Below are 23,284 nucleotides of genomic sequence, written 5' to 3'. Positions count from 1 at the left end.
TACAATGGGGTATTAGTCACCCTAAAAAGGGAGTCAGTTCTGACACCCGCTACAGCATGGGTGAACTCTGGAGACATTATGCTAAGTGAAGTAAGCCAGTCACAAAAGGAAAAATATGGTATGATTCCTTTCATATGAGGTCTCTAGAATAGGCAATTTCTTAGAGACACAAGTAGAATGTTGGCTGCCAGGGACTAGGGGAGGGAGAATGCGGAGCTAGTGTTTAATAGGTACAGAGTTTGAGTTTGGAAAGACAAAAAGTCCCGGTGATGGGAAATGGTTGTACAACAACATGAATGTACTTGTGTCTGTGAAATGTATACTTAAAAAATGGTTGAAATGATACATTTTAACCATTACGTTAAATATACGTTAAAATGTACATTACGTATATTTTATCACAATTAAAAAAAGGCTGTGCTTGCTCCCCTGTGATGGAAGAAACTGACTGTGTCAGTGGTGGTCAGAGCTCTCTGCTCTTAGTGACTCCTTTTTAAATTTTCTTTTAAAAATATTTATTTATTTATTTGGCAGGGATCTAGTTCCCTGGTCAGGGATCGAACCCAGGCCCCCTGCATTTTGAGTCTTAGCCACTGGATCATCAGGGAAGCCTCCTTAGTGATTCCTATGATGCAGTGAAGCATGGTCTTGTCAGACCATCAGAAGTTATGGGAGTGGGGGTAACAGTAAGGGAAGGGGTGCTGGAGGGTGATTTGAAATAGAACTGTGTTTTATCCCAATAACTCAGCATGTTGACTAAAACCCCCCTTTTCCTGTTTGACTTCTTTTCAAAGGAAAGTTGTACATAAACAATGAGGACCTACTGTATAGCACAGGAAACTATATTCAATATCTTGTAATAACCACAATGAAAAAGAATTGGAAACAGAATATATATCTTTCTACCAACCTAGCTGAATCACTCTGCAGTACACTTGAAACTAACACAACATTGTAAATTAACTATTGTTATTGTTCAGCTGCTTAGTCATGTCTGACTCTTTGCAGCTTCATGGACTGCAGCATGCCGGGCTCCCCTGTCTTCCACTATGTCCCAGAATTTGCTCAGATTCATGTCCATTGAGTCAGTGATGCTATCTAACCATCTCATCCTCTGCTGACCCCCTTCTCGTTTTGCTTTCGATCTTTCCCACCATCAGGGTTTTATCCAATGAGTCGGCTGTTTGCAGCAGATAGCTAAAGTATTGGAGCTTATTAACTATACTTTAATTAAAGGATGAACTATACTTTAAAGCGCAACTATATTTCAATTAAAACAGAAAAGGAGAGTCACTATCACTCCTCGATTCTAGTTGTCTAATCACTGCAGAGTTGTTTTCTGACAAGTCCAAGTCTGTTTTGACCCTGGCTAACAAAGGAGTTCAGTGTCCCCCATGACTTTACCAAAAAGATAGTGACAGTCGAGGGCACAAGGGATGGGTATTTGGGATGAGATCTTTGGCTTTTTTTTTTCAGTATTATTTTATTGATTGATTTGGTAGTGGTATTGGGTCTTAGTTGCGACAAGCAGGATCTTCGCTGTGTCATGTGACATCTTTCCTGCGTCACATGGGCTCTAGTTGTGGCAAGTGGGCTCCAGGGTGGGTAGTCTCGGTAGTTGCGGCACTCGGGGATCTTTGGCCTTTGATCTAGCTATTTCTTGAATCACAAAGAGCAAAACATATCCTCTGGTTTTCTAAAACCAAAGCATTATATTGGTTGTCTTTCTGATGTTCAGAATTTCCCATTAAAACAAAGATTCATTATAGTGAAGAAATTGGAAATCGTGTCACTCCTGTGTAATTACAGAAAAAGGGAGTAAAGCGTGCAGGCTTCCAATGCCAGCCAGGTCTGTGTTCTTCATAAAAGCTCGGTGTCGCCTCTCTGTATTGCTCTCTTGTGATTACGGGTAGTTGTCAAGTTGAAAATGGTAAATGACCCTTCAGCCTTTGCTGAAAAACATTATCTATTCAATTAATGGCCCATAAAATGATTTAGGTAAAAGACAGGACGGTAATTTCTTCTTCCAAAGGAGAAAGACAATCCTGTCTCATTTACCAAACTTCAAGCTTTTATAAGATTTTAGGAAATGTAAAATATCACTTACCTAGGATTCTAGAAGCCACAAGAGGAAACCAGGAGCAAGGAGGCAAACACAGACTAAAGATGCATTTCTAAGAGGAAAAATCTTCATCCCCTCTTTCCTGTATATGTGAACATTTATTCCTTGTCTTTCTATAGACGGATTGTTCACCTGATTAGGGCAAATGTTGATACGGAATGAGGTAAACAGTCATTCTGTGCACTTGAAAATTAAATGTGGAAAAAAGTGAATCTGGTCTCATATGGGATATCCATGAGTCTTTGCTGTAACACCCACGCTGTAAATCAGTAAAGTTACTCAATAAAAGTAATCTGAAATAGAAATCAAAGTGTGTGGGACACAGCGACACCCCCAGATCATCCTGTAGGGGGAGCTGTACTCTGGACGTCAGACGACAGAAATTTTCAGTAGTCTTCACCCCATGAGATTGTTAACTTTATCAATACCTGAAGAAGCTCTTCAATTCGGGATCTTACAATAACATAAAAAGGTTGATAGAGAATGGCTGGACCACACAATTGAGGGAATCCATTGGCTTAAACATGAGTTTCTATACTGCAAATACCTTATAGCCTGGCTCTGACATGAACCTCCATTTATTTCCTCAAGAAGAAGCTGGCGCACCCTCAGCGGGCGTGTCCGTTGGTCGAGCCTGGATCCCCTGGCTGCCTCGGTCCTTTCCTGGCTCCCTCTCTGCAACTTCCTGTGATCTGTTCTGACACCAGCCACAGAAACGGTCTCTCTGTGCTTGCCCAGAGTTCTAAAGAGTTGAGGTTTGCTAGCGTTTGGAAGCCCATACCCCTCCCTGTGAGGTTCTCCCCACTGCTCTGCCCTGCAGTTCTCTGGTCTGTTTTATCCCAGGATCCCTCAGAGCCATGGGGTAGAAGCTGGATGTAGTGAGGATATCGTTCAATTTCAGTGTTAACAGAGCAGCATCCTGCTTGAATTGCACCTGAAAAATCCTCTCCTGCAAAAGAGGAGTTATGGACTCTGGGATTCATTCAGTTATGTATCCATCTATCCATCCATTGGTCTTTTTTTTCTCACAGTAGCCAAAGCAATCAAAAGCAGAAATTTGAGGACTTCTGTGGTGGTACACTGATAAGAATCCACTTGCCAACGCAGGGGGCATGGGTTTGATCCCTGGTGTGGGAAGATCCCATACGTGGTGGAGCAGCTAAGTCTGTGCGCCACAACTATTGAGCCTGTGCTCTAGCGCCCGTGAGCCGCCACTACTGAGACCTGTGCGCCCTAGAGCCTGTGCTCCGCAACAAGAGAAGACACCACAGTGCGAAGCCTACGCACCGCAATGAAGAATCGTCTCCACTCACCACAACTAGAGAAAGCCCTCGAACAACAAGAAAGACCCAGCGCAGACAAATAGAAAATAAAAATAAATGAATAAATAAAATCCTCCACCTCTCATTAAAAAAAAAAAATCTGATTGTGTCATTTTCCTGAGCAAAATCTCCCCAAAGTTCCATTGTCCTTAGAACCAACCCCTTGTTTATCTTGGGCAGCATGTCACTCCTTCATTCGCCAAGTACTCATCGTGTGTTCTGTGCTCTGTGCAGGGCCAGGTTTGGATGCTTGGGATGGATCAGTAAAACAAGCAAATGAGATTTCTTGCATTCTGGCAAGGGGAGTTGGTTAAAAAAAAAAAAAAAGCTACATAAGTAACCTACAGCTTGTTAGAAGGGGATGAGCATTATAAAAAAAGGTGGGGGGAGGGGGCGGGAACACTGGGCTTCCCAGGTGGCGCTAGTGGTAAAGAACCCACCAATGCAGGAGATGTAAGAGACACAGGTTTGATCCCTGGGTTGGGAAGATCCCCTGGAGGAGGGCACAGCAACCTACTCCAGTATTCTTGCCTAGAGAATCCCAAGAACAGGGGAGCCTGGAGGGCTATAGTCCATAGGGTCTCAAAGAGTCAGACACGACTGGAGCGACTTAGCATGCATGCACCCAGTGAAGGTGTGGGAGTGAGTTGCTTTTTAAATTAAGCCCCCTCGCTTGTCTCCTGCCCGCAAGCCTCCTCATGCACTGACTACCAAGGCTCTGCCTCAGGACCTTTGCACAAGCTCTTCTGTGTCTCGCTCCTTTCCCCTATGCCCAGGTTGCTCCTCCCTTCCGTCAGTTCTCTGCTCAGATGCCGTCTCCTCTGAGAGGACTTTCTAGTTGCTACATCTAAAGTCCCAACCCCAGTGCCTTCTATTCTTTTACCTTTCTCTGGTTTTCTTTGTGATACCCCATTTTATCTAATTTGTATAGGTTTATTTATCTGTTGTCTCTCCCCATGCAGCAGAACAGAAGAACCATGAGGTCAGGTATTTTGTATAAATTTTCTACTTTTTTTTTTTTTTTAATCACCACCATCTAGTATTTATTCCTTGCTAGGTTCTGAGCTGCTGCAATCTGTTCAGTTAAGTTCAGTGGCTCAGTTGTGTCGGACTCTTTGCAATCCCATGGACTGCAGCAGGCCAGGCTTCCCTGTCCATCACCACCTGCTGGAGCTTACTCAAACTCATGTCCATCGATTGGTGATGCCATCCAACCATCTCATCCTGTGTCGTCCCCTTCTCCTTCTGCCTTCCATCTTTTCCAGCATCAGGGTCGTTTCAAATGAGTCAGTTCTTCGCAACAGGTAGGCAAAGTACTGAACTTTCAGCTTCAGCATCAGTCCTTCCAATGACTATTCAGAACTGATTTCCTTTAGGATGGACTGGTTGAATGTCCTTGCAGTCCAAGGGACTCTCAAGAGTCTTCTCCAACACCACGGTTCAAAAGCATCAATTCTTCAACACTCCGCTTTCTTTACAGTTCAACTCTCACATCCATACGTGACTACTGGAAAAACCATTAACTTTGACTAGACGGAACTTTGTTGGCAAAGTAATGTCTCTGCTTTTTAATATGCTGTCTGGGTTGGTCATAACTTTTCTTCCAAGGAGTGAGTATTTTAATTTCATGGCCACAGTCACCATTTGCAGTGATTTTGGAGCCCCAGAAATAAAGTCTCTCACTGTTCCAATTGTTTCCCTGTCTATTTGCCATGAAGTGATGGGACCGGATGCCATGATCTTAGTTTTCTAAATGTTGAGCTTTAAGCCAACTTTTTCATTCTCCTCTTTCACTTTCATCAAGAGGCTCTTCAGTTCTTCTTCGCTTTCTACCATAAGGGTGGTGTCATCTGCATATCTAAGGTTATTGATATTTCTCCCAGCAATCTTGATTCCAGCTTGTGCTTCATCTAGCCTTGCATTTCACATGATGTACTCTGAATATAAGTTAAATAAGCAGGGTGACAATATACAGCCTTGACATACTCCTTTCCTAATTTGGAAATAGTCCGTTGTTCCATGTCCTGTTCTAACTGTTGCTTCTTGACCTGCATACAGATTTCTCAGGAGGCAGATCAGGTGTCCTAGTATTTCCATCTCTTGAAGAATTTTCCACAGTTTGTTGTGATCTACACAGTCAAAGGCTTTGGCATAGTCAATAAAGCAGTAGTAGATGTTTTTCTGGAACTCTCTTGCTTTTTTGATGATCCAATGGATGTTGGCAATTTGATCTCTGGTTCCTCTGCCTTTTCTAAATCCAACTTGAACATCTGGAAGTTCATGATTCATGTATGGTTGAAGCCTGGCTTGGAGAATTGTGAGCATTACTCTGCTAGTGTGAGATGAGTGCAATTGTGAGGTAGTTTGAACAGTCCTTGGCATTGCCTTTCTTTGGGATTGGAATGAAAACTGCCCTTTTCCAGTCCTGTGGCCACTGCTGAGTTTTCCAAATTTGCTGGCATATTGAGTGCAGCACTTTCACAGCATCATCTTGTAGGATTTGAAAGAGCTCAACTGGAATTCCATCACCTCCACTAGCTTTGTTCATAGTGATGCTTCCTAAGGCCCACATGACTCACATTCCAGGATGTCTGGTTCTAGGTGAGTGTGAGTGATCACACCATCATGATTATCTGGGTTGTGAAGATCTTTTTTGTACAGTTCTTCTGTGTATTCTTGCCACCTCTTCTTAATATCTTCTGCTTCTGTTAGGTCCATACCATTTCTGTCCTTTAGTGAGCCCATCTTTGCATGAAATGTTCTCTTGGTATCTCTAATTTTCTTGAAGAGATCTCTAGTCTTTCCCATTCTATTGTCTTCCTCTATTTCCTTGCATTGATCACTGAGGAAGGGTTTCTTATCTCTCCTTGCTATTCTTTGGAACTGTGCATTCAAATGAGTATATCTTTCCTTTTCTCCTTTGCCTTTTGTATATTTTATTTTCTTAGCTATTTGTAAGGCCTCCTCGGACAACCATTTTGCCTTTTTGCATTTCTTTTTCTTGGGGATGGTCTTCATCACTGCCTCCTGTACAATGTCCCCGATCTCCATCCATAGTTCTTCAGGCACTCTGTCTATCAGATCTAATCCCTTGAATATATTTGTCACTTCCACTGTATAATCATAAGGGATTGATTTAGGTCATACCTGAATGGTCTAGTGGTTTTCCCTACTTTGTTCAATTTAAGTCTGAATTTGGCAATAAGTAGTTCATGATCTGGGCCACAGTCAGCTCTTGATCTTATTTTTGCTGACTGTATAGAGCTTCTCCATCTTTGGCTGCAAAGAATATAATCAATCTGATTTTGGTATTGACCATCTAGTGCTGTCCATGTGTAGAGTCTTCTCTTGTGTTGTTGGAAGAGGGTGTTTGCTATGACTAGTGTGTTCTTTTGGCAAAACTCTGTTAGCCTTTGACCTGCTTCATTTTGTACTCCAAGGCCAAATTTGCCTGTTACTCCAGGTATCTCTTGACTTCCTACTTTTGCATTCCAGTCCCCTATAATGAAAAGGACATCTTTTTTTGGTGTTAGTTCTAGAAGGTCTTGTAGGTCTTCATAGAACTGTTCAACTTCAGCTTCTTCAGCATTATTCGTTGGGGCATAGACTTGAATTACTGTGATATTGAATGGTTTGCCTTGGAAACGAACAGAGATCATTCTATCATTTTTGAGATTGCATCCAAGTACTGCATTTCGGACTCTCTTGTTGACTTTGATGGCTACTCCATTTCTTCTAAGGGATTCTTGCCCACAGGAGTAATTATAATGGTCATCTGAGTTAAATTCACTCATTCCAGTCCATTTTAATTCACTGATTCCTAAAATGTCAACATTCACTCTTGCCATCTCCTGTTTGACCATTTCCAATTTGCCTTGATTCATGGACCTAACATTCCAGGTTCCTATGCAATATTGCTTTTTACAGCATTTGACTTACTTCCATCACTAGTTACATCCACAGCTGGGTGTTGTTTTTGCTTTGGCTCCGTCTCTTCATTCTTTCTGGAGTTATTTTTCCACTGATCTCCAGTAGCATATTGGGCACCTACCAACCTGGGGAGTTCATCTTTCAGTGTCCTATCTTTTTGCCTTTTTGTACTGTTCGTGAGGTTCTCAAGGCAAGAATACTGAAGTGGTTCTCCCTTCCCTTCTTCATTTTGCACTCTTTGATAATCTCTTTATGTACTTCAAACCTTTTCAGTCTTACCCCTCTGAGGTGGATTCTGTTGTTATCCTCATTTTATAGGGAGGTTGCTAAGGCTCAAGGTCACACCGTGGTTTGAGGCTGAGCCTAGACAGAAACCCAGCTCACCTGACTCCAGGCTTCTGTTCCTCACTCTCTCACAGTGCTGTCTGCTTCCAGAAGGCCCATCATTTGGAAGACAGGTTTCCATAGGCCCGGAGTCCAAGGCCCTTCCCAGCCCCTACTGAGATGCTTGGTTTCTGGGGTAGAGGATCATTTAGGCCAATATATTGGCCTAAACTATATATATATATATATATATGCATGTGTGCTTAGTTGCTTCAGACTTGTCCATCTCTTTGAGACCCTATAAGCCTATAAGCTATAGCCTGCCAGGCTCCTCTGTCCATAGGATTCCCCAGGCAAGAATACTGGAATGAGTTTCAGGGAGAACTGGGTCTATCCCTGGGTTGGGAAGATCCCCCAGAGAAGGGCATGGCAGCCCACTCCAGTATTCTTGTCTGGGAAATGCCATGGACAGAGGAGCCTGCTGGGCTATACAGTCCATGGTGTCATAAAAGAGTAGGACATGACTCAACACAACAATATGTAGATGTGTTTTTGTATGTGTGTGTGTATATATATGTGTGTGTGTGTATATATATATATATATTCCTCCAAGTTTGCCCCACATCTCTACCATGTCTCTCTCTCCTGTTGATAAGCTCAGGCAGATAGTAGGAACACCTCAGGCTTCATTCTTCTTCCTGTCCTAAGGCTCAGAAAGAGCTAGCTGGAATCTACCTGCTCTGGGCTTGCTTCCATCAGCCTGGGCCCCACAGGGTGAGGGGTTCCTGCTAAGCCCACAAGCTTTAGGGGCCCCAGAGTTCCTCTTACGTACACTTGTTTGTTGACATAGGACCTTCTGAGCTATATTTTTCCTCCCATGGAAATTTCTCTGCTGCTGCTACTGCTGCTAAGTCGCTTCAGTAGTGTCTGACTCTGTGCGACCCCAGAGACGGCAGCCCACCAGGCTTCCCTGTCCCTGAGATTCTCCAGGCAAGAACACTGGAGTGGGTTGCCATTTCCTTCTCCAGTGCATGAAAGTGAAAAGTGAAAGTGAAGTCGCTCAGTCGCTCTTAGCGACCCCATGGACTGCAGTCTACCAGGCTCCTCCATCCATGGGATTTTCCAGGCAAGAGTACTGGAGTGGGGTGCCATTGCCTTCTCTGGGAAATTTCTCTAGTGCTTCTAAATTATGCATCTTGGAGACGCTGTTTTGTCCTCTATCAGAGCTCCTTTATAGGGGTGGGGGTACCGATGGGAAGAAGGCCTTGACCTCTCCCCCTAAAGGTGAGAGAGTCTGACCCTACACAAAGCAACATGCATTTGGACTTAGTTTTCATTTCGACAAAGAGGTGATGATTTTCCGAAGTGACATATAATCATTAACGTCCTAGTTGGATTGGAAAATGGATCTCTTTTTGCAGCTTCTGTGCTTAAACCACTTCATCACACTGTTGTCTTTGGGTAATTTCAATGAGAGTAGAGATTGTCTAGCAGAGTATCACATCTCCAATAATACGGTGGCTGGGTAAAGGACAGGGGGAGGAGAAGGAATTATATGAATCATATTCTGTTTCCTAGAATATCTGGTTTGCATGTCTATGGGGGAGCAAGGCTGGTTGACGATTCAACATCTACTTAATGCATTCTGACCTTCTGTGGTACAGAGTTCTGTAATCGGTGACACCAGTGTGTAAAATCGACATTTTTTTTTTGGTAAATATAGTTATTCATTTACTTTATTTGGCTGCACTGGATCTTGGTTTCAACACACAGAATCTTTGGTTGCAACGTGTGAACTCTCAGCTGTGGCATATGGGATCCAGTTCCCTGACCAAGGATCAAACCCAGGGCCCCTGCATTGGGAGCCTGGACTCTTAACCACTGGACCACCAGGGAAGTCCCTAAAATCTACATTCTTAGCCACAAGGACATTGTTTGACTGCAATACTGCTTCAGGGACCTAAGATTTGTATTCTGAAATAGAGCTCCTGAAAAGATCTGGTTTGGTCCTAAGAAGAACCTTCTGTTATTGAATATTAAACCCCTATTGTCTATTTTGTAGGAAGGAGATGATTCTGTTTATGGTTCTTTGTCTACCTCTGCTGAGTGTGTGTGCATATGGCTAGTTGGGCAAAATTCAAAATCAGGGACTTCCCTGGTGGTCCAGTGGCTAAGACTCTGCACTCCCAGTGCAGGGGGCCCAGGTTCAATCCCTGGTCAGGGAACTAGAGCCCACATGCTGCAACTAAAAATCCCGGATGCCACAACTAAGACTCAGCACAGCCAAATGAATAAATAAATGAAAATGAATTTAAAAAATGTTTAAAACCAGAAGATTCCATCTGCAAGTCCCAGGGTCCTTTGAGAGCCCAAGCAAAGGAAAAACTCAAGCGTGGTACCAGTTTATGCTCTTAAAGGATTCAAGTCTTCTGCTCTAATGGCTTCTATGACAGAGAGAATGAAACAGGAAAGTGTTAGTTGAAGATCACAGAGCCTACTGATTCTTGGAAGAAATTATTGTGATACATTAAGGATCAGGCTAGTTCAGGGAATTCCCTGAAGGTCCAGTGGTTAGGACTCGACCTTTTAATGCTAAGGGTCTGGATTCAATACCTGGTTGGGGAACTAAAATCCTGCAAGCCTGCAAGCTGTGCTTTGAGGAAAACAAAAGGATCAGGCTAGCTTAAGCGTTGTGAGCACTGCACGTTGGATCATATTGATGGCTACTGCTTTCACCCCATGGATTCCCAACAAAAGCTTATAATTGAAATGGACATAAAAAGCAGTGCCATGTGAATTTTACAAAGCAGCTAATTTGATGTGAAATGGAAATACTTTGAAACTAAAGAGAGAACATAAAAGTCCATTCAATAAATACATCAGATAATAAAATAGATAATTTCCAGTAACCATTAGGGAGCAATGCTGAAAGAAAAATGAGATGAAGGAGGAAATATTGGATGGAGTCACAGATGTTCTGTTAAGCACTGTGCTATATAGATGATGAAACTGGACTTGATCAGCCAGATCTAATATCAACAAATTCAATGAAAGATAAATGTAAAGTCCTTTGGTTTGTCAAATAAAAGTCAGCCGCAGAGGTACAGGGTAGGGGGGATTTAACTTGGCTGCACCTGTGCGTTAGCTTTTAGTGGCTGACCAGAGATAGTGTTAAGAAGGAATCTGAGGGGTGGGATGGGGAGGGATATGGGAGGGAAGTTCAAGAGGGAGGGGATATATGTATACCTATGGCTGATTTATGTTGAGGTTTGACAGAAAACAACAAAATTCTGTAAAACCATTATCCTTCAAGTAAAAAATAAGTAAACTTAATTAAAAAAAATGAAGAAGGACTCTGAGGACACTGCCGAATTCCAGGGAACAGTGTGCCACGCCGATCAGCACTGTCTGGTGTAGATGCAGGGAGTACGTAGGCAGCGAGTAGCGTTACATAAAATCATCTCTGCACTTGAGTGCAAGGAAGGTTCCGAATGTGTCCACAACATGAGTGCCGCAAATCATTTGTCTGTGTTAGAGGATATATAGAGGAAGGAGGTGAGGTGATCCCCAGCAAGGGTGCTGTGCTCAGTACTGGGTGCTGGACTTTGTGAGGGACATTGATGGACTCCCTAGAGAGTGTGGAACCAGGGCACCTGGGGTGGGGAAGTGATCTGAAACCACGTCGGAGAAGAACGACTGAAGTGCTAGGGAAAGCCTGGGTATGAAAAGAGTTGAGAGGATCACTTACTGCTCTGATTAGAAGAATAGATAGTTAGATACAGATATGTAGACATGTATAGATATCTATATAGACATAACTATAACTGCCATGTTGAAGAAGAACTAGGTTTATTCAGAAGGCAGAAAGAGGACCAACAAGTTGAAGTTATAAGGACTCAGATTTCCACTTAATTTTTTTTTTAATTTTATTTTATTTTTAAACTTTACATAATTGTATTAGTTTTGCCAAATATCCAAATGAATCCGCCACAGGTATACATGTGTTCCCCATCCTGAACCCTCCTCCCTCCTCCCTCCCCATACCATCCCTCTGGGTTGTCCCAGTGCACTAGCCCCAAGCATCCAGTATCGTGTATCGAACCTGGACTGGCAACTCGTTTCTTACATGATATTTTACATGTTTCAATGTCATTCTCCCAAATCTTCCCACCCTCTCCCTCTCCCACAGAGTCCATAAGACTGTTCTATACATCAGTGTCTCTTTTGCTGTCTCGTACACAGGGTTATTGTTTCCATCTTTCTAAATTCCATATATATGCGTTAGTATACTGTATTTATGTTTTTCCTTAATTTAAGGAAAGATTCCTTAGTAATTTGGTTTTCTGCAATGAAATGGTGAGGCTCCTACTGGTGGAGATGTTTTAGCAGTGACCAGATGGGTTAAGAACTTCCCAGGTGTGCAATGGTAAGGAATCTACCCACTAATGCAGGAGATGCAGGAGACACAGGTTTGATTCCTGGGTGGAAAGTTAGTGAGCTTTTATTATTCCTGGAATAGGAAATGGTAACCCACTCCAGTATTCTTGCCTGGAAAATCCCATGGATAGTGGAGCCTGGTGGGCTACAGTCAGACACGACTTAGCAACTGAGCAGGCATGCAGATGGCTTAAATTGTCAATTTTTCAAGGATGTTATAGAACAGATCAGAAGTTTGAATGAAAGGATGTCTGAGTCCTCTAAGGTCCTCTGACTCTAAGACAAGGGAGATCGGGGAAATGAGAGATAGAGGGAAAGGCAGGCTGGCTCTGAATGTCCACCAGGAAGTAAGCTTACTTAAAGGTCTTAATTCCATTGCTCTGGCCTCAGAGACCCAGCACATCTTACCTGATCATCAGAAAGCCTAGCCCTGTTTGGGCTGGCCTGCCCTCCTACTCTGCAGCCTTGCTTATCTCAGCCACTGATGGGGCTAGTCTCCTTAGATGCCTGGTTCCCAACCCCAGGCTTACCCTGACCCTGACTTTGACCCAGGCCTTGCTGACTGCCCTGAGCTTTCTGTCCAGCAACTCTCTGACAGGAAATGGGCAGATGGGGCAATACGATAGAAGATGGGAAAGTCCTGACCTCTATTACAACTAGAAAGTTATTTAGTTTTTTAAAAAAGCACATCCAAGGTAATGTTTAATTAATGTGCTGTTTCTGAGATGAAAAGTGATTTCTAATAATGTTTCAGCCTTGACTTTGTCAATATTTTAACCAAAGACTTGGATAAATATAAATAAAGTTTACTTATGAAGTTTGTGGACAACATGAAGTCAAAGGGGACAATAAATATATGGGATCGAAATTCCAAAAGATCATATTGCCTGGCTAGGATAGCAAATAGATCTAAGAAAGAGAAATATAAAAGAGGTTAATATAAATTTTAACAGTGGAATTTGAAAGCCCAACTGAACAAAGTTGCATGGGAAAGACTTATAGACAGGCAGCTGTTTTGAGTAATTTGGAGCAGTATGGTCTAATAGAAAATTACAAGCCATAGATATAATTTTATATTTTCCAATAGATCTAATAATAAAAAGAATCAGACAAAATTAGTTTTGATAGTATGTTTTATTGAACCCAATTTATCAAAAATATCATTTCAACAACTAATCAATATAAAAATTATTGATACCTTTACATTTTTATACAAAATCTTTGAAATCCAATGTGCATTTTACACTTAGAGCATATCTCAATCCAGAAGTTAAATTCACTAGAAATACTCAATCTGTGCTTAGATTTCATAAGACTTACTGTTGGAAAAGTAGATTCACATATCCAAGTTGTTTTAAACATCAGTTCAGTTCAGTTCAGTCACTCAGTCATGTCCAACTCTTCATGACCCCATGGACTGCAGCATGCCAGGCTTCCCTGTCCATCACCAACTCCCGAAGCTTGCTCAAACTCATGTCCATTGAGTTGGTGATGCCATCCAATCATCTCATCCTCTGTTGTCCCCTTCTCCTCCTGCCTTCAATCTTTCCCAGCATCAGGGTCTTTTCGAAAGAGTCAGTTCTTTGCATCAGGTGGCCAAAGTATTGGAGTTTCAGCTTTAGCATCAGTCCTTCCAATGAATATTCAGGACTGATTTCCTTTAGGATGGACTGGTTGGATCTCCTTGCAGTCCAAGGGACTCTCAAGAGTCTTCTCCAACACCACAGTTCAAAAGCATCAATTCTTCGGCACTCAGGTTTCTTTATAGTCCAACTCTCACATCCATACATGACTATTGGGAAAACCATGCTGCTGCTGCTGCTGCTAAGTCGCTTTAGTTGTGTCCAACTCTGTGTGACCACCAGGCAGACCACCAGGCTCCGCTGTCCCTGGGATTCTCCACACTGGAGTAGGTTGCCATTTCCTTCTCCAATGCAAGAAAGTGAAAAGTGAAAGTGAAGTCGTTCAGTTGTGTCCGACTCTTAGTGACCCCATGGACTGCAGCCCACCAGGCTCCTCCATCCACGGGATTTTCCAGGCAAGAGTACTGGAGTGGGGTGCCATCACCTTCTCCAAAGTGATGGGACTGGATGCCATTATCTTAGTTTTCTGAATGTTGAATTTTCTGCCAACTTTTCCACTCTCCTCTTTCACCTTGATCAAGAGGCTCTTTAATTCTTCTTTGCTTTCTGCCATAAGGGTGGTGTCAGCTGCATATCTGAAGTTATTGATATTTCTCAATATCAGTATCGATCTTGATTGGCTTGTGGCTGCCATATTGGGCCATGCGGCTTCAGATGATTTAGTTGGCTGGAGTTGTTTAGGAGTCTATAGTGCAATGGGGCTATTAATAATGTAAAATAAGAAAGGTATAGTATTTGGAACAAGAAAGTTGACAGCTTTGTTCTACTTCACTTCATTTAGACTTACCTAAGAGCATTTCATTCAGGATTAAAAGGGATATAGACAGGCTGGAGGGGGAGTGCCTATATGTGGGTATAAGAAGTAGGTGGTGGGTGGTGGGGCATGGTTGTTACTTCCTGGTAAATGGAGAGCTGGCTGGTGGGATGAGACTTACCCAAGAACATAGGCTTAGGGCCAGCATGGAAACAGAGTTAAGAACTTTCCAGTGGTCACACAGGGGGTCCTGTGAATTAGCGGACTCCTAACTCCTGGAGGGCAACCACCTTCTGAGGGAGATACCACAGAGGATTCCAGGAATGAATGGCATTTTGGCTTGGATCAACCTCACAGTCCTTTTCAAGTTTGATTTTACAAATTCCTTTCCCCGCTCCCCACCCCTCACCTCACCTCCCAGGTCCCTTCCACTTTGGGGACTATTCAAGATTCTTTTTGGCAGGACTGGGGGCAGGGGGTGGGGGTGGGGCAAGAAAATAACATTTATGAGTTAGAAGGGACTTTGGAGACTGTCTGGATGAGACACCCAACCATAAGAAGGGTTGGGTGTCTGTCTACTCAATGTCATATGGCTGTCAGACTCAGGTGTCTAGAAGCTGGCACTTCTCCATTATAGTCTCTCCAGGTGAACATAAGCCTTGTTAAAAAGGAGACTTTTTTAAGGAGAAGTAACAGGGAGCAGGGCTGTCCTTTTTTTTCTCACTTGGAATGAAAGGAGCTACTCTTGTTTGCCTACCAGGACTCCTGAAAGGTCGATGCTGATTTCCTTCAGCGGAAACCAGTGCATGGCCGCCACCTACAGGACTTGTGGGAAATCGACGCTTGGCTTTCGGGAAGGACAAAGGTCCCAGATACTCATCTCAGGTCACCTGAAAATTATTGTCAATGGCTACCCACTCCAGTATTCTTACCTGGAGAATCCCATGGAGAGAGGAGGCTGGCGGGCTACTGTCCATGGGGTCGCAAAGAGTCAGACATGACTGAGCGGCTAAGCATACATTCAAAAAAGACCGCTAACCAGCAGTTTTCCAGAGGGGCAAGGTATACCTAGGAGTAGAGAAGAGGTCATGTGCCTCTTGGATATGTCGTCAGGACCATCTTAAAAATCCCTCCCTTCTTCCTCAAAGGCCCACAGTTTGCGGAGGCTTTTCTCCTTTGGCTTTTAAATACTTTTTCTTTCAAAACATCATCTTCTGGTAAAATACAATTACTAAGAGTGTTACACAAGAGAGGCAGGATGGAGAAGTGGGAACAACAACACAGGCTTTTCACTCGGACAGAACTCAGGTTGAGATCCTGACCACGAGGACATTTAATGGGTGACTACGTGCTTGGTTTCTTCATCTGAGAATAATAATGTGGTTGTCATGAGGATTAAAGACGTAGAAGGTCTAGTAGCAAGTTCTCCAAGGCTAACTGATGAATTTTTTTTAAAGAATTTTTTTTTTTAATGTGGCTGCTGCTGCTGCTAAGTCGCTTCAGTTGTGTCCTACTCTGTGCGACCCCATAGACGGCAGCCCACCAGACTCCTCTGTCCATGGAATTCTCTAGGCAAGAATACTGGAGTGGGTTGCCATTTCCTTCTTTGTTTTTAATGTGGACCATTGTTTTTTCAAGTCTTTGTTGAATTTGTCACAACATCGCTTCTGTTTTCATGTTTTGTTTTTTTTTTTTGGTGGAGAAGCATGTGAGATCTTAGCTCCCAGACCAGGGATTGAACCCGCAACCCCTGCATTATCCGCCCACAAACTTTCCTTTTCAACTGTCACTTACTGGTGCCTTTCTGATGGTGTTGGCCCTATTCTGACTTGCAGAATACTATGATTTGTGTCTTTGTCTCATCTCCACTTTTAGACTATATACTCATCGTGGATTGGGACTGGATTGACATGTTTCAAGTCTCCACAGCATGTGACATCCTGGTTACCCATAGAAGGCACTTAAAATGAGCTTTAAAAGTGGAAGTCCAAAGTACAGAAAGACACTGATAGGAATATCAGGGGAAATTATTGGTAATACAATAGATCTGATTGCTGGAACTATTTTTCCTATTTTCAGTAACTGTTCTAAGGGTTGTTGAAGCCCCAAGGATTTCTAGGGGTGATTCCACTCCACTTACCCCTGTTATATATAAACACATTCTCCAATCCCTCCCGGCTTCCACCCATGTTGTTACCCCAAGTGCCTTCTACACAGAAATTCTGGAGCTGGGTGGGCAACCAGTCTGTGTTTGGGGTTTCCTTAAGAGGCAGAGCGCTTTCAGTTCAGTTCAGTCGCTCTGTCGTGTCCGACTCTTTGCGACCCCATGGACTGCAGCACGCCAGGCTTCCCTGTCCATCACCAACTCCCGGAGTTCACTCAGACTCACGTCCATCGAGTCAGTGATGCCATCCAGCCATCTCATCCTCTGTGGTCCCCTTCTCCTCCTGCCTTCAATCTTTCCCAGCATCAGGATCTTTTCTGATGAGTCAGTTCTTTGCAGAGTGCTTTGCTGTTCTTTTTTCCTATACCCGAGCGCCCTCTGCTGGAAATACTCAGAAGTGATTTTTCGAAACTGCTGCAATTGACACTTTCTCATTTGCTGGGAAAGATGACCGTCCCCCTGACACCCCCCCTCCCGGCCCCCCACCCCGGTTCATCTGGGTGAAAGATGAGTATTTCCACTTCTGTTTTGTTTTCCCTCATCCCTGCTCTCTTCCAGGACGAACTCTTTCCTGGAAGCGAGCACTTCCGATAGGGGAGTGGCCCTGTGGTCCATCCTGCTCTCTTCTGTCCTGTCTCAAGCCTAGCTCAGGGGTCCTTACAGGGTGAAATGATAAAGGGCAGACCCTCCGCCCTTCGGAAGGGCACCTAGAAGCTCTGAAGTTACTGAACCCAGAATCAATGCTGTGAATTCTAATTCACGTTAGAAGGCTCCGAGTGTTCTAGCAACCCCCAGGAGGCCGGGAAAGCATGGTGGGACAGGACAGTGTGGTGGAGTAAGATGTGAGTCAGCCCACAGCCAAACTGGGCTAATGCACGCTGGGGTGTCAGACCCCTTGTTAGCGAGTCTCGGATCCATCCCAGGCCCCATCCGCCACGCCCCAGCTCTGCAGTGACTGTGAGAGTTAAACTGGAGGCCCATTGGGCTTGCCTCTTTTGAACAGTTGAAAATACAAAGATCAGATCTGCAGATGGGAAGAGGGGGGGCGTCTATTGTTCATGGTTTGTATCTAAAAATAAACTGGAAACTGAGGGAGAAAACCATTCCTGGGGCTGAAAGGAAAGATAAATTTCTACCGTCTTGTAGAGGACATCGGATTATATAGTGACCAGTATTCTCACCAGCACTCTTCCAACAAATAGGAGTGCCTTTCTGGGGCTTCTAGAGTGGCTCAGCGGTAAAGAATCCACTCCAATGCAGGAGAGACTGCTTCAATCCCTGGGTACAGGAAATCTCCTGGAGGAGAGCATGGCAACCTACTTCAATTCTTGCCTGGAGAATGCCATGGACAGAGCAGCCTGTGGGCTACAGTCCATGGGGTGGCAAAGAGTCAGACACCACTGAGACATCTGAGCATAACTGGTTATTTCTGTTAACATTGCCTCACTGTAGACAGAGGGCTCACTACCAAAGCACAATTCATCAGAGAATTTGAGGATGGTTTAGGGCTGTGTTTGGTATGTAAGGAGTAGTTGGTGCAAAACACACACCAGGAAGAAGAATATTCTGGCACAGTGGCAAGTCACTGTTGTTGGCCCGAGTACATTTTCTTCCACAGAACACTTTCCAAGCTGGCTGTGGATGCTATTTTCAGCTGTGGATTATTCTGTTTTAGTTGTTAAATGATCATTAGTATTTTCTAATACTCAGCAAAAATCCCACCTCACCACAATTAATGAGCACAGAATCTTTCTGACCTTGAGCAGAACATTGGATTATTTAAATTAAAATATAAAAGGCGGAGAGCATTTGTGATCTGCAGTGCATCACAGAAGACTCATTAGCCAGTGATTGAATAACTCCCAGCTATTGTGTGCCATCACTTCTCCGTCGGTTTTCATCATGTGATCAATTATACATTGTACAGTGGTGGGTAAAACACATGGAGCTTCATACTGATTTAGTCCAGACAAGATCATTTGTCCAGTTTCCTCTTTTCAAAAATTATCAGTGACAATTCCTTCCTCTTTGAAAGTGGTAGAAAAATAGATGATCACTAATTTTGCCTTCATTTATATATTTGTTTTAATGAAGCTTCTAACTGTCAGAATTAGGCTGGGTTTTAAGTGGACTGCCCTGCATCTGCTGAGGTTTGTACAGCAGTGTTATTCAGATGAACCATGTTGGGATATAGGTATCGAAGGATATGCAAGACATGTTCATCAGAGGTTTTTCTGGTGAACACAAATCAGGCATTCTCAAAGAGGGAGGCTTGGAAGGATGGTGGGGACAATGTCACTCCAAGCAGCTGACAACTGGGATTTCCCTGGTGGTGCAGTGGTTAGGACTCAGCACTTTCACTGCCTGGCCTGGGTTCAATCCCTGGTTGGGAAACTAAGATCTGGCAAGCCATATGATTTGGCCAAAAACAAAAATGAAAACCAAGGGATGATAACCAATTCTTGCTGAGATGGGGGGTGCCTGGGGACAAAAATATCTACACTACTTCAGCAGATAGTACGTTGGTGTGTGGCCCTCCAAAGGGACCCAGTACATAATATTAGCACACCTGTAGCATTAAAATTTCATGGTGGGGGCATGATTAGGCAAAAGTGTCTATTGGTGTAGAAAGGTGTGTTTATACGCTGGTGCAGCTCTCCTGGTGACATCATCATGTGACAATGAGGAGGATGACAGATTTTTTTTTTTAACTCTTTAAGGTTACTAATTCTTTAAAAATAATTATTTATTTGCCTGTGCCGGATCTTATTTGTGGCATGTACGATCTTCAGTTTCAGCTTGTGGGACCTGGTTCCCTGACCAGGGATCGAACCCTGGGCCCCCTGCGTTAGGAGCATGGAGTCTTAGCCACTGGACTATCAGGGAAGTCCCACATAGGCTACTCTGTATTGATTTAATTTAACTTCATTGTGATAAGAATACTTAATAGTTGGTCTACTCTCTTCCGAAAATTTTAAATGCATGATACAGCAGTGTTGAGTACAGATACATTGTTGTACAGCAGAGCTCCACAGCTTCCTTGTTTCACTCAACTGAAACTGTCTGCCTGTTGGTTAGTAACTTCCTTTTCCCCCCTCTCCCTAGCAATCACCATTCAACTCTTTGATTCTATGGATTTGACTACTTTAGAAACCTCATATAAGCACAGTCATGCAGTATTTTATATTTTTCCATGACTGGCTTATGTCATTGATCATTACGTTTTCAAGCTTCATTCATGGTGTAGCATGAGATAGGATTTCCTTCTTCTTTAAGGGTGAATAATCTGGTATATGTATGTTTCGATCCCTGGGTTGAAAAGATCCCCTGGAGAAGGAAATGGCAACCCACTCCAGTAGTCTTGCCTGGAAAATTCCACGGCCAGAGGAGCCTGGTGGGTTATAGTCCATCGGGTCTCAAAGAGTTGGACATGACTGCATGTATATAGCATAGTTGTCTTTTTAAATTTTTATTTTATGTTGGAGTATAATTGATCAACAATGTTGTGTTAGTTTCAAGCATACAGCAAAATGATTCAGTTTTACATATACATGTGTCTATTTTTTTTCAAAATCTTTTCCCATTTAGTTTATTGCAGAATATTGCGCCACATTCCCTGTGCTATACAGAAGGCCCTTGTTGGTTATCTGTTTTAAACATTGCATTGTGTGCATGCCAGTCACAAACTCCCAGTCTGTCTCTCCCTTCCGACCTCTACCCCTGGTAACCATAAGTTGGTTCTTTACGTCTGTGAGTCTGTTTCTGTTTTGTCAATAACTTAATTTGTGTCTTCTTTTTTTAAGATTCTGCATATGAGCAATATCATATGATACTGTCTTTCTCTGACTTCACTTAGTACAATAATTTTCAGGTCCGTCCATGTTGCTGCAGATAGCATTATTTCCTTCTTTTTAATGGCTGAGTAATTTTCCATCATTTATATGTACAACACTTTCTTTATCCATTCATTGTTGATGAACACTTAATTTGCTTCCGTGTCTTGGCTATTGTAAATAGTGCTGCAATGAACACTGGGTATAGCGTAGTTTCTCCATCCGTTCTTCCATCAGTGGACAGTTAGATTGTTTCCACATCTTGGTCATTCATTGTCAATAGTATTGCAGTGAACACGGGAGGGCTAATATCCCTCCAAGATCCTGATTTCAGTTTTTCTTTTTATATAAATACTCAGAGGTGGGATTGCTGGATCATATGGTAATTCTATTTTGATTTTTTGAGACTCCTCCACACAGTTTTCTATAATGGCTGCACCCTTTTGCCCAACAGTGCAAAAGGGTTCCGACTTCTCCACGTGGTGAACATGGTGAACACTTGTCTTTTATGACCAGCCTTTTACTGAGGATATAGCATGTGCTGGGCACTGTGCTATTCACTGTATAAGCATGATGTCATTTAATCTTCAAAAGACCAAGGGAGGCTTGGAGAGGTTAAACAAGTGGACGAGAGGAGGTGGTAATATTTAGTTAGTGTTTAACACTCTGGCTGAGGCAGGAAGCAGGCCTCAGAGCGTAGTATTTACCAGTCATTTGACCCCTGTTAAGCCTTATTTCCTCAATTATAAATTAGAAATATTGAGACCTCCCTGATGGTCCAGTGATTAAGACTCCGCTTCCACTGCAGGGGACACAGGTTCAATCCCTGGTCAGGGAAGGATCTTAAATGCCATGCAGCATGGCCAAAAAAACTAGAAATATAAATAGTATCTCTCTAAATGGTTATTGTGAAAATTATATGAGAAAACATCTCTAAATTATTAAGTGTATATAAAGTACATGTTGATTATTGCTATACTACTAATAATTTTTATTATTAAGGTATTTGCTCTTGGCCACTTCCCTTTTTATTTCAGCTGGAATTCTAATATTTGGTTTCAGTATGTGTGCTTTTTTGGCTCAAGTCCATTTCTTGCATTTAGTTTCTCCCCTTGAATCGCATACACATTAATAAATATGGCTCTAGCAATAATAAACTGACAGTTTTAGGAAATAGCCAAGGACAGAAAAATACTGTTTTATAGATGCTATTTTATCTTTCAAATATAGATTTGGCATTTGAAATATATATTCAACAAAAGGCAAAGCACTAACAAACATTTTTGGACATATATGACAGAGGATTAAGGTAATTAATAGCCAAAGAGCTTTTATAAATCATTAAGAGACAGCAAATATTCCAGTAGAAAGATGGGCAAAGAGCATAAGGCAATTCATGCCAAAAAGAAATGCAAATGGCTAATAAAAATGAAAAAGTATTCACTCTGTAGTGTTATAACCATGAAGGATCATTTTGGTTCAGAAAATTGGCAAAATTTAAAATAATTAAAATATTTGTTGCTGGTGAGGATATGAAAATTGAGCAATCATACATTACTTCTGGTGGCAGAAAATGATAAAACTCATTAATGAGAAGAATAGCGAACTTCCTGCTGGTACAGTGGATAAGAATCTGCCTGCTAATGCGGGGGACACCGGTTAGATCCCTGGGCTAGGAAGATCCCACAAGCCGAGGAACAGCTGAGCCGGGGTGCCACAACTACTGAGCCAGCTCTCAGGAGCGCAGGAGCTGCAGCAACTGAAGCCATGTGCCTAGAGCCTGTGCTCTGCAACAGGAGACGCCACGACAGTGAGACGCCTGCGCCCCACAAGGAGAGTAGCCCCTGCTGATGCAACTAGCAACGAAGACCCAGCACAGCCATAAACAAGTATAAATAAGTATTAAACAAATAGTTGTTTCTGGAGGAAAGTTTGTATGTATCAGAATCTTTTAAAAATATACAAGCCTTCTGACCTAAGACTTCTACTTCTAGGAAAATCTTAGATGAATTGAAAGCTGTGTTTGTATAGGAATGTTTATGCAGCTGTGTTTCTAATAAAAAATTTGAAACAAGCTAAATGTGCAGTAATAGCTGTTACAGTTATTATTATCAAAGACCAGAATTGTTCCATGAGATGGAGTTTTTTTTTTTCAAGTGATACTGTTGAAGCCAAAAAATCAGACCTGTGCTATATTTAAGAAGAAAAATGTGCATATAGCCTTAGGAAAATACTGGAAGCACATGGTTCAAAATTTGGAAGCAGTTGTTTTAACATAGAGAATTGCAGGTTTTTTGATTTTTCTGCAAAGAGCACGTGTTACGTTTTAGTTGTTATTGCCGCATTACAGACCATGGTAAACTTTTGGCATAAAGCAAGAGTAGTTTTACTATGTTTGTGTCAAGAATCCAGAAAGGTCAGGTGGGCTTTGCTTCAACACATTTCACACCACACCTGGGGATGACTGAACAGCTAGGGGCTGGAACCACCTGAAGTCTCCTTCGCTCACATGTCTAACCCCTGGGATGCTCTGATGACCGACCTGTCTCCCCAGAGTGCCTTCGGGTGGCCTCTCTGTGTGGCTGGCCTCTCCCTTCCAGCCTGGCGGCCTCAGTGTAGCAGAGGGCCCCAAGTGTGCATGGTAGAGTGAGCAAGGCAGATGCTGCCTTTTCTGATTTGGCTTTGGAAGTAGTGTGGTCTCACTCTGTTACTTCTACTGAGTCAAGAGTCACCGGCCGTCCGTATTCAAGGGAGA

At 42.8% G+C, this 23,284-nt stretch overlaps 1 protein-coding gene and 1 non-coding gene across 3 annotated transcripts in view; both read left to right on the top strand.

Moving 5' to 3' along the window:
• Positions 1-23,284, top strand: part of SLCO5A1 (solute carrier organic anion transporter family member 5A1) — a 286,620-nt gene that overhangs the window by 48,822 nt on the left and 214,514 nt on the right. The gene's annotated exons all lie outside the window — the stretch shown is intronic.
• TRNAG-CCC (transfer RNA glycine (anticodon CCC)) lies at positions 9,851-9,923 on the top strand. The gene has a single exon. It is a non-coding gene; the product is annotated as a tRNA-Gly (tRNA).

The sequence above is a fragment of the Bos javanicus genome, chromosome 14 (genome assembly GCF_032452875.1).
Source record: "Bos javanicus breed banteng chromosome 14, ARS-OSU_banteng_1.0, whole genome shotgun sequence".
Taxonomy (NCBI): domain Eukaryota; kingdom Metazoa; phylum Chordata; class Mammalia; order Artiodactyla; family Bovidae; genus Bos; species Bos javanicus.
Note: the sequence above shows the minus strand (reverse complement) of the source record. Positions and strands in the feature narration are given on the sequence as shown.